A 12,608-nucleotide genomic window follows, 5' to 3' on the forward strand; every position below is an offset into this window, starting at 1 on the left:
AGGACTAGAATAATCTAGGAGAAAAGGACAGAATTAAAGGAATTCCAAGAAACTCAGGAATTCTTTCAGTTAAAAGAACTTAGTAAAAAGCAGATAGCATTGAACCTAAGGTACTTTGCAAAGACTCCAATGATACAGAAAATATTAGCAAATAAATTAAGGCAACAGAAAATAGAGAGACATATTTCAAAAATAAGGGGCCCATAGACAGGTAAATTGACAACAGGAGAACTATTTAGGATGTATGATGAGGAACAGTATGTTGAACAGTAAGACGAAAATCGTTTAGGTCAAGTAAAAAACTTTATGAGCACTTTAAATATTAATCAATTAACAGAAGAAGAAAAGAGAGAGAGAGAGACTGACATGAGCCATAACTAAACAGGAAAGACAAGAACAAATCAAAACTCAAGCACTACTGAAAACATTTGGGTGGGATGGGCTCCCAGTTGATACTTGGTACAAATTGTTTAATAAAATAATAGAAACAATCACAATACCAGACTCTTGCAAAGATGTAGTGATAACTGTATTGCTAAAAGAGGGGAAATACCCTAGTAATCCTAGCTCCTATCACACAGCAACAGTTTTAAATCATAACTATAAAATATGTCTATTATAGCCAAAAGAATAGCAAAAATATTGTGGCAAATAATACAAGGAGACCAATGTGGGTTTATTCAGGGGAAACAAACATTTGATAATATGGTGGTTAATCTAATTTATCAAGAAGCAGAACAAAGGCAAAACCCCCTGGTACTGATGGAAATGGATATGGAAAAAGAAATCAACAGAGTATGTTTACTGTTATAGTGTCTTAAAGAGCACTTTCTCTTCGACAGAGTATGTCAGAAATATCTATAGGAAATATTTGAAAGGATGAAGTTCCCTCCTCAAATAATTAATCTGTTTCAAGAATGCATAGAGAAGCATGGGCTAGGATAAAAATTAATAACAAAGTTATACAAAGATTCCTCATAAAAAGAGAAATGAAGCAAGATGTGTTTCTCTCCCCATTAGCTGTGTATCTAAAACAAGAAGTTATGTACTCACCATAACGTTCCATCTGAGTAGTGGCAACATTTTTCAAGCATCTGCTCCAAGCTCCTCCCCTTACCCATAATCCCTCACATCTCCTATCTTCCCTCAGATCGATTTTGCCACTATTCAAACTATTAGCAACTTAATAACAACACTAACCTAGAACATGTTCGGGGGAAGGAGGGCGGGACGGTTGCAGAAAATGAAGTATAACTACTCAGATGGAACGTTATGGTGAGTATATAACTTCTTTATCTGAAGTAGTTAACTTCATTTATCTGCAACCTGTGGGACAGAGTCCCCAGCTACCAAAACTCCTGGGAGTCTCTCATGGAAGGATATTCCTGAGCACCACAGAGCCAAAGGATGCTCTCCCTCTAGAGATCAAATCCAACTTATAATGAGAAATAAATGTATGTGACCTTGCCCAGGTCGCTGCTGCACAGATATCGAGAAATAATAGACCAGAAGGCAGCAGAAGTTGCCATAGATCTGGTAGAATGAGCTTTATTGGACCAGGTGGGGACAGACCTTTATCCTTAAAGACTTGCAGTATGCATTGTGTAATCCATCTAGCCAAGGAAACCTTGGAAATGGCCTTGTCCAAAAAGGGTCTGGAAAAGGACACGAATAACTGATCAGACTTACGGAATTGTTTAGTCCTGTGTAAATAGAAACAAAGCTGTCTATGAACATCTAGCAAATGCAGCTTATATTCACCCTTGTTCTGGAAATTTGGAAAGAACACAGGCAGATTAATCATCTGGTTAATATTTGATTCAGAAACAACTTTTGGTAAGAAGGAAAGGTTCATGCGGAGCCAAACTCGTCTTTATGAAAGATCAAGTAAGGGGGCCCGACAGACAAAGCTTGGATCTCAGAAACCCTTCTGGCCGAAGTAATGGCCACTGCCGATGAATGACGAAGGGGAGGAAAGAGATGACCAAAAAACTACAGTCATACACTAAATATATACCAAAAAGTACCACTTACTACACCCATCTTGGAGCTATAGAGACCACGATGAGTACGCATGAAACGGCAAATGAGATCTGAGAGAAGGTAGGAGATGTGAGGGATTGTGGGTAAGGGAAGGAGCTTGGAGCAGATGCTTGAAAAATGTTGCCGGCTCGGATCTGATATGGATCCGAATACCCACAGGTTGCAGATAAATGAAGTTACCTACTTCAGATCCACAAGCAAATACAATAAGGCAATCTGAAATGAAGGGAAGGAAGCAAGGGTCAGAAGAAATAGAGTACAAACTGGCAATATTTGTTGATGAGATAATACTACTTTTAACAAATCCAGAAGAATTTATAGACAGAGATTATTCAACATTTTAGGACAATTTCATACAACAGCAAGGTACTAAATAAATCAAGACAAGACTATGACTATGTGTGTTAATTATGTACTAATTCCTCTTTTAGTAAGGACATTTCCTGCGCTATGGGTATACTGTTAGATGAAGTATTTTTGGTCTGGATAGCAAAGTACTCTACTGGAAGGAAATAACCCAAAAACTGAAACATTGGTATACACTCCAAGTATACATAAACCAAAAAACACAGGCAAGTAAAATGTTTTTATTCCAACTGATATTGTATGTATGACAAACATTTATATATATGCCCAAGCAGGAGGAATGGATATCTTTAAAAAGAGAAATAACTCATTATTTATGAGAAGGACATATGCCAAGAGTGGGATGGAAAAAAATGGGGAGTCTGTTGGAGGAAGGAGATTTACTGGTACTGGATCTTGAGGATTACTATAATGCTTCCAATCAGAAAAACTATGCATCTTTTGCAAAATCAAAAATACAACGCTAACTGGAAGGAGCTTTTGTGAATTGAGAGAAACAGGAGGCAAAGCGGGAACTTTCAAAATTTATGAGTCAGATTAGAACAAGAAGTCCAGAACACAAGGTTATGTCCCCTCCTGCATCACCTCAGTAATGGATGCTAACCCTAACCATAGTGCTGCCCCTTCCCCAACCCTAACCCTACACTCTACCATCATTAAAACCTTCCTGTAATACTTCCACTACACAAGACAGACTCAGACACACAGACATTCACAACTACACACAAACAACACAACATCTATCCCATAACCTGACCCTTACCCTTTCCTTAAAATACACAAACTCACACACAAACACACAACACCCATTCTTGATTCATCCCCGACCCTAACTCTAACTCATAAAAAAAAAAACACACACTCACACACATGCATACACTCTTACCCCCTTTCCAATTACCTGTATCGACATTCCATTCCATTAACACATCCACAGTTCGGCCATCCATACTGTTGACATTAAATCACACCCCTGCATTTGTCAAATAAACATACAATCGGTCAAACACAGGGGACCCATATATGTATACATATGCCCAAACCCACCTACTATTCACACTGTTATATGCCTCCCCAGTTTACATAAACTTAAAGAAATCAAATCTAAATAAACTGAAAGTATGCTACAACAAAACAGACATGTTTGCCTACAGCCTCCCAAATAGGACGTATTGTTCAGCACAACACAAGCTAGACAGATTAGAACTACCTAACCAATTACACCTCAGCCAACTTAAGATCTGTCACTCTATTATCTACCAGCCAGATAAATGTCCATCCCTTAAAAACCTAGTAAAACCTTAATCTAATAACAGAACTCTCCTTCTTGAAGTCACCAAAGCAAATAATAGCTACAGCGAGGCCTTATACTCAAAGCACATCTCCAAAATTTGGAACTCAATTCCCCAACCCATTCTCACCATAGCTAACCCCTCCACTTTCAAAAATCTTCTCAAAGCCTATTTGTCCACAAAATGGTTATGCTTCTGCTCGGAGTCCTTAGTTTTCTTACTCTACTTTTTTCCCATCTTCTTCCTCCCTTAGGCTTATTGTCGCATTCATTTCTTTTTCATTTCATTTTTTGATTCTTATATCCATCTTTTACTTCAACATTCTTAATTTCTGGTGAGGATATCACCACACCCCCGGCAAGAAGTACATCAGTATCTTTTTATGAAGGTTGCAGTCAAAGACCATCTGTTATGATGTATAATTTGTGACTTATAATCCTACTGCGTTATTTTTTTCCACAGTTCTTGTGTTCATCTCATATTAACATGTATTGTTAACTGTTTCTGTCTTTTACTCCATATCAATTCTATATGTATATTCTAACCTATTATTTTATAATTTTTGTTCCATGCATATTGATTCTGTAAATGTAATTTGGAGTGGCAAGAAGTACATCAATATCTTTTTTTGAAGGTTGCGGTCAAAGACCATCTATTATGATGTATAATTTGTGACTTATAATCCTACTGCGTTATTTTTTTCCACTGTTCTTATGTTCATCTCATATTAACATGTATTGTTAACTGTTTCTGTCTTTTACTCCATATCAATTCTATATGTATATTCTAACCTATTATTTTATCATTTTTGTTCCATGCATATTGATTCTGTAAATGTAATTTGGAGCTTTTTTCCCTGGGCCTCCACCGAAAACAGGCCTTTTTACATACATACATACATACATACATACATACACACAAATGTTTCAAGGACAGGCATTAAAGCCCTTCTAGCTTGCCAATATACCAAAACCCTTGTTCCCATAATAAATGTCCAGGCTGTTCTTAAAAATATCTAAACTAGTACTTGCTTTAATGTAATTTGGTAGTCTGTTCCAAGCATCAGCTACTCTGTCAGAGAACCAGTTAGTGCACTTCTCATTTCTATAGAATCTTCTACATAGGTTGTCTGATGATTATCTAGTACTTTTTGATAACCCCAAACATTCCCAGAGGTAGTTGTCCCTAAATGCCCTATATACCTGAATAAGCTCTCCTCTTAAATATCTGTAAGAGACACTGTACAAGTTCAGATATTTTAGTTTTTCATAATAACTTAGATTTTCACATCTATGGATGCCCTTGGTATATTACTGCTGTACTCTTTCCAGTTTATTCATGCTTGTTTTCCTGTAGGGTTTCCATAATGTTATTCCATACTCAAGTTTGTGTCTAATGTAACTAACAAATAATGACTTTATTATGCTTGATTTCCTAGACTTTATAAATCTTTTTATACAACCTATAATATATATATCTATAACTATCATTAGCCAGTTGGTTGATATGATTAGAAAAACTCATAGCTGAGTCTACCCATATAACCAGGTCCTTAAATTAGTACAGTTTCAATCACTGTGTGCTATATTAAATATTCACCTTTCAGTTTATGTCTCCCAAATCTCATATGCTTAGTTTTTGATGTATTTATCAACATATTATTCTCCTGTGCCTAAATGGTCAATTTAGTCAAATTATTTTGCAGACATGCCTTATCTGTAACACTTGTAATCAGTTTACCCAATTTCAGGTCGTCAGCATATAGACTGCAGAACACCTCAGATGAAAAAGTAAGGTCTGAAAGATACAATCTAAACAAGTAAGGGCATAGGACAGAGCCCTGTGGAACACCTTGAATGTAACCAAGGATTTCACCCGTCCAGTTGGTGTGTGATACTTGCCATGTCCTATTTGTAAGCAATGTAGCTATCCATCTTATCAGCAGTACATCAATACCTAGTTGTACTAATTTATTGATCAGTGTTTTGTGTATGACCCTGTCAAATGCTGAAGTTAAATCTATATAAATCACATCACAGCACAAGTTTTCATTTATAGCTGTTATTATATTGTTATAGAACATCATGTTACAGGTGGTAATAGATCCATTTTCAACATATGCATGCTGATATATGGTTTCAAGTCCCAGCCTATCCAGTTCTGACAATAATGTATCCAGTATTACCTTCTCCATTATTTTTCCACAACATGAAAGTAGACTTAAGGGTCTATGTGATTCTGGGTTTGTCCTACTCCCCTTTCCCTTAAAGACAGGTTTAATAAGTGCATGTCTGAAATCATGAGGAATTTCCCCATATGTATATGACCTAGTGAATAATAGATATAATGGTAGTGTAAGTTCTTGCTGAAGTGTTCTCAGGTCGTTGTTACTTATTCCGTCTCCTCCCTGTGCTTTGTTTGGATCCAGTTTGCACAGTTCTTTTTCAATATAATCTAATTTGATTCCAGTATCTGGGGTTACCTGGATGTCACTAGGACAACTTACCACCCCTTTTGTGGAGCCAAGCTGTTTTGCATAAGATTTTGTAAATATATCTATAATCTGTTGTGTCTTGATAATAAATTTTACAATCTGCACACAGTTTATCAATTTGTGCATTTTTACTCCTTGCACATCTTATGTATCTGTAAAAAGGTTTCCTATTATGCTCAATATCTTTATATAAACTTTCTTCAAATTTTTCTTGATCTTGTCTAACACTATGCTTAATCTATTTTGGCTCAGTCGGACACTCCTGGTAAACAAATCTTAAATTAAAAAAAAATACATACACATACACACATGCACACACGCACACACATGCACACACGCACGCACACACACACATATGCACACACACACACGCACACACACACACACACACACACACACACACACACACACACACACACACACACACACACACACACACACACACACACACAGATAGGTGCTGGACACTGGACCAAATGGACAGTGCGGCACCACCCAGTAGATCGACATTTGGTTGACACAGACAGGTGTGCAAGACTGACAATCCCAGAATAGGGGAATATTTCCTTTCCCTAGGGATTATGCAATGCTGGAATTAGTATACGTAATTAGCAGGGGGTGTGGAGGTGCTGTTTGCATGACCCCCTGCAAACAGCACTTCCCATGGAATTAGTCTGCTCCAGGGTAATTCCTGGCACATGTGCAGAATGTGTCAATTTTGGTGACACTGACAGTATGATGTCGATCTACTGGGTGTTAAGGCACTGTCTGTTTGATCTGGTGTCTTACACCCATATGTATAAATAGCAGAGCAGTTAATATAAGTGAGGAATATAGAACCCAGTCATATGTGTATTACATTGGAATGTTTACGCTTACCTATGTCTACCAGCTAACTTAACCATTTAAAAGTTAAAAGCCAAAATATTACATAAGTAGTACAAACCGCCAGTTGTATAACTTGATATATGTCGATTTCTGAAATCAAAATGGCAATTTTGTTTGTTGTGCAGTGCATAAATGTAATTGTATGTTGTTGACTTGCTACCACTTCTTGTGTTAAACACTCTCACACACACACACACAGACACACACACACACACACACACACACACACACACACACACACACACACACACACACACACACACACACTCTCAAACTGTGTAATAGCAAGTCAATAGTGTCTGGCATGTTTGGCATGATGTGAAGTAAACAATGCAGAGCCTGTAAATTTGCTTCCATCCTCTATGATTTTTTTATTGTGACTGATTATATAAACCATTGTAACACCTGAACTGTCACAATTCTCACTGACTCTATTTTTATGAGAGTGTTAATTCTTACAGTCCTGTTTGCTCATTGCCTTTGAAATTCACATTTATATTGTTCAGCTGTCTGTGATTCCTCCACGTTTTAGGCCGCACTTTCCCCGGCTGTTATTTCCTTTGTTTTCTTTTTTCCTCATTTAGTTAACTAAATAAAGGAAATTTCAGTTTCACTTGATTTGTTTCCAGCATTTCCTTTACTTTGATTTTTTAGGTATTAATATAATAAGAAAATTATACATATTGCTTTTCAACCTTCTGCTCATTAACAGGTGAGCTGATGAGAGATTGAGTTCATGTAATGGGAGTATTCATATATTCCAAAATTGCAAAATGGCAATTCCCATATCCATTTCTACTGTTCTTTTTCACATGAATGTTCATTTTTTCACTGGATATTTCCTTCTACTTGGGTAATAGACTGCAAATATTATGGAACAAACATTATATGTTTGAATTCCCAGTCAGATACAACTCTTCTGAATGTCTGACTGTTGTGTGGCGGACCATTGTCAGACATGAGAATATCAGGTGTCCTCTCTTTTGAGAATATAGACTATATTGTAGTAATCACGCCTGCACTTTTTGTGTCTATTTATTTCATTTTTTAAGAAGATTTTCCCCACTCTGCTCCGTGGATACCCTGGCAATGTATATGTAAATACATCTTAATTTAGATTGTTTTTGTGCTATGGATTATATATATAGAACGATTCTGCACTACTTGTAATAGAGTCATGCGTTAGATAATGATTCCATTAAGGTTGCAGGAATAGCCATGATTGCAGTTTTGGGTCTGTTCATTCATAGGTAGTTAACAGTCATAAAGTTTTAGATGGATTTTAGATCCTCACCTAGTAAATTCACCTCAAACAGCATGCTTGAGAGAAAGAGAAATCTGTGTATCAACAGGATAGCATAGCATATCATTGGTACTGAAGACCTCTCTCTCTCTCTCTCTCTCTCTCTATCTAACTCCTTCTGTCTCTCTGAGGAGCTCTCCTTATAGAAGCATAAAAACAACTAATAACATTAAGTCTAAAATGGAACCATGGGGAGCTTTTGATGTGCCAGAATAAACTGATAAGGGTTTAATTCCTGACACAATCCATTGTATATGATCTGTAGCATACGAGTCAAACCATTTAAGGTCACCACCCATCACTCTGTAGTGCACTATAAACTATGTCAAATGTAAAGGAGGGGTCAAGAACTACAAAACAGAATCATAACATAGATCCTCACTGCTAACAGGTCAATCAGAACCTGTGTAAGGGCCATTCAGAATTTCGTTAAAACAGCCTGACTTCTAGTCATGTCTCAGCGTGTCTAGTATATTTTTAGATTTTACTGTTTCAGGGTTTTCACTTTAATGATACCATTAAACAACCCGTTTTTGTGTTTCTGTTGAACATTAAACACATTCTCTTTAACAAAGTTGTATCACATCCTCAAACATCTATTCTTCTATCACATAGGATATTTCTTCTTTTCAGGCTTATAACCACACCTACTTTATAATCCTTGAATTTTAACTGAACCATACATTCTGCCCTTTGTGTAACCCACTTTCTCATCACCATAACTTTTACATGTTATTTTCACCTTTTTTATTCAATTCACCTTTTATGCTGTACATAGCTACTCCCTCAGTTGTAATTTTACTTGCTTTGCATAGACCACCAGCTTTTGATAAGGGTATATATCTGCTTGTTTTGTTTTCATTTTTTTTTTTTTTTTTTTTTTTTGGTAACCTGCCCCATCCCGTGTTTGATTCGTTCTTCTACTGTACAAACTTTCTTAATTAACAAACTCTGCAATGTGCAAAATGTTTGCCTCTATTCTTTAACTCAGCAACATATGATCAAAAACCTGTATAGGACTGTGTACCCTTCTAAAGAACTAATAGCAAATAACACATTGTTTTTCGGTTCACAACAATTCCTGAACTTCCCTTTGATTGCTGCTATTTTTGTCTTTTTTCACATCTTGAATATATGCAATGTTTACTTCCTCAACAACATGCAGAAATGGGGCAGTTTGTACTTTTACAAGCTTTTCATCTATTCCACTCACAGTGAAGAATAAATCACATTTTTGGAATCAAAGTTTATACTTTAATTGGTAAGATGTCTTTAAGGACTATAACTCTTCTTGCCTGTAGCTGGACCATTTGTCTAACTGCATGGTATATTTTTCTACTTCTAAGCAAATAATCTCGCAAATATAGACACGTCACTTCTACAAATTTAGTTTTCACTTCTGACATCATGTAGCATTTGAATGTCCATTAATTCCAACATTTTGGATTTATTTTCAGCCTCCAAGAGGTGCCCATCTCTAGAAAGAATGCAACTTCCTGTAACTCATTAGCGTATTTATATATAGAGCTATATACACATATGTATGTGTGTGTGTGTGTGTGTGTGTGTGTGTGTGTGCACGTGTGGGTGCGTGCGTGTGTGTGTGTGTGTGGGGGGGTGTGTGTGTGGATGTGTGTGTGGGTGTGTGTGAGTGTCTGTGTGTGTATGTATATATATATATATATATATATATATATATATATGGATATATAGATATATGTATATAGATATATAGATATATATATATATATATATATATGTATATATTCATGTGTTACAGGGAGAATCACATTGATGGAAAAATATAATGCTGGATTTGTACAGGTTATCATTACAGGTAATCTTTCTGAATTCATAGACAGATCTACCACAATGTTTTTCATTCAGGAAGGTTACTTGAGGTGGTCACATCATGTATACTTTGTGATAATCTTCATGAATTCCCCCATATACTATAGGCTGGATATTTATAAACAATGAGATAATGCGTGGCTAATGCAGAGATTCTGAAAATGCCTTAATTGCTGGTTTGAAGAATGAATAACATGTCATTTTTGAATTTAGGTTTTACAAAAGTAGTGCGTAGTGTTTTTAAAAAGCAATAGGTAATATGATATGCCACGGAATCTCATCATGTCAGTCATACAGTCACCTTTCTTTGCCATAGCTGGGAAGTAGTGACATGCTGAAGACATTTGTGCTGAGCTGACATGCTGGGGTAAAACATTGTGACTGGAATAGAATAGTGGTTCTACATGCTGTCAAATTATGCAGGTACATTTTTGTACTTTCTACATATCTTTGTAGTGTATTAATTACCACCAGTATTAAAACATTGACAAGCACATGACATTGTATGGTACCTTGGTACAAAGAGGATTATATCAGTGCTGACACATTCTCAGGGTTTTTTAGTCTTTTACTGCTGTTTAGATCACAGCAAGCTACACCTGTGTTTTATAACACACATACTTAAGTAACACTAAGGGGAGGGGTGGGATTAGTGGCTACAGCATACATACGCTACTTGCATTATATCCTGCACATGGCCTGTGCACATGGGTGGTATACATGTAGAGTGTCATCAGAGGTCCTTGTATGTGACATTGGGTATGGTGTAGGGGAGAGGACATACAGTTTGGTGCACATGCACCAACACCTTTTGTCTGACAAAATGCACCTATGCACCTGGGTGACTGCAGGAATGTAGATTGTACTGCCATTGTGCATTTGCCGCTTCTTCATGTGTTATGTTGTGAAATGTGCAAGTGTCTTACTCACCATAATGTATTATGTTTATATTTTAAAACAGATCTTAGTAAAATGTGAATTCATGCATATCATCTGGAAATAGTGCTGTACTAATGGGGTAAGTGAGATTCTTATTGTCTGAAATCACATTATTTTAATGCTTAAGCCTAAGAATTACACAGTTTATAAAAGACTGATGGTATTTTATGCATGATTATTAACCTATAAATACACATGGATTAGTAAATAAATGAACAGCAAACAGACATCTCTAAGGGAAAAACAAAGTGTTACAAAATGCTTTAGTAAACAAATAGGTCTTTGGGGATATCTTGAAGGAAGACATGGAGGCATAATCTAGAAACAAGCAAAGCAGTGATTTTCACAGGAGAAGACCCTGATTAGAAAAAGATCACCTGCCTGACATACCCTGGGAATCAGAAGTAGGACCTTGTTGGCTTAGTGGAGCAGCCAAGACAGCTAATAATGCAGTTGTAACCCATAAAAAGTAGGACTCAGTCCTGGGGATTTAAAAATGCCAAATCCATGATGATAGCCAAGCCAGTGCTACTTACAGTGCATGTACAATGAGCTTCAGTGCTTATTACGCAAGAAGGCCATTGTGCACAATGAGCAGTTCCTCATCGTGGCTCAGCACTGACCTTAGGTAACATCGTGTCAGATCACCTCATGGCCATATTGTAGTAAAAACAGGTCAGGTAACCATTAAATATGCATGAGCACCTCTGGTAGTTGTTGTGAGTTTGCATGTATGGATGGGAAAATTATGCTGAAAATGTTGATTTAACATATGGATGGCTAAGGGTAGATCAGAGGTTTGACTATAGCAACAGAAACCACAGGGATGCACAGCAGACTGATAAGGAAGTTGTTCAACAAAGCAGGGAGGCAAGAAATGTAGAAGCTGGTATGTTGAAATGTAGAATGATATGAAACTTAAACAGGAAAGGTGGGATACAGTAAAGTAACATGGCATACTGACCTGTACCAGTCCTAACAACATCAGAGTATGAGCATTAGACCTGTACTGTAATGTGAATGTCATTAAAAAATTAAAATAATTCAATTCACATGCCAATATATCCTCATTTTTTTACAGCTACATGACACAAGTAGGTAAGGCAAGAGATATAGAATCAGCTGTGGCAGGGTGGGACCCAGATGTGCTGGGTGCCTCTGGTGGTGGTGGTGGTAGTTGTGGCTGTGATAGCACTACTGTTTCCACCTGTGGGAGACAACAGGTCTTGCCAGTGGGTTAGGTGTAGGTTGCCATGCTGCTGTGTATAACAGTAACATAAATGGAGAGTAACAAACAAATTAAAAAAATATAAAAAAGAAAGAATAGCAACAAAAAGGGTGGGGGAAGAGAAATACAAAATAATGAATACTGCATTCTTAAGTGTGTTGATACTAATACAGTAAACGCATAAAAACCTTTTAATAGTACGAC

The 12,608-nt window shown here is 36.8% G+C and overlaps 1 protein-coding gene across 1 annotated transcript in view; it reads left to right on the forward strand.

Moving 5' to 3' along the window:
- The window catches only part of LOC122804124 (ankyrin repeat and fibronectin type-III domain-containing protein 1-like), an 828,648-nt gene that overhangs the window by 195,393 nt on the left and 620,647 nt on the right, over positions 1-12,608 (forward strand). The window contains exon 2 of the mRNA XM_044073813.1: positions 11,199-11,255. The gene's annotated coding sequence lies outside the window, so the exon portion shown is untranslated. The remainder of the gene's footprint in view (positions 1-11,198; positions 11,256-12,608) is intronic.

This window comes from Protopterus annectens, chromosome 1.part0 (assembly GCF_019279795.1).
Source record: "Protopterus annectens isolate FY-2018-M chromosome 1.part0, PAN1.0, whole genome shotgun sequence".
NCBI classification, from domain to species: Eukaryota; Metazoa; Chordata; order Ceratodontiformes; family Protopteridae; genus Protopterus; species Protopterus annectens.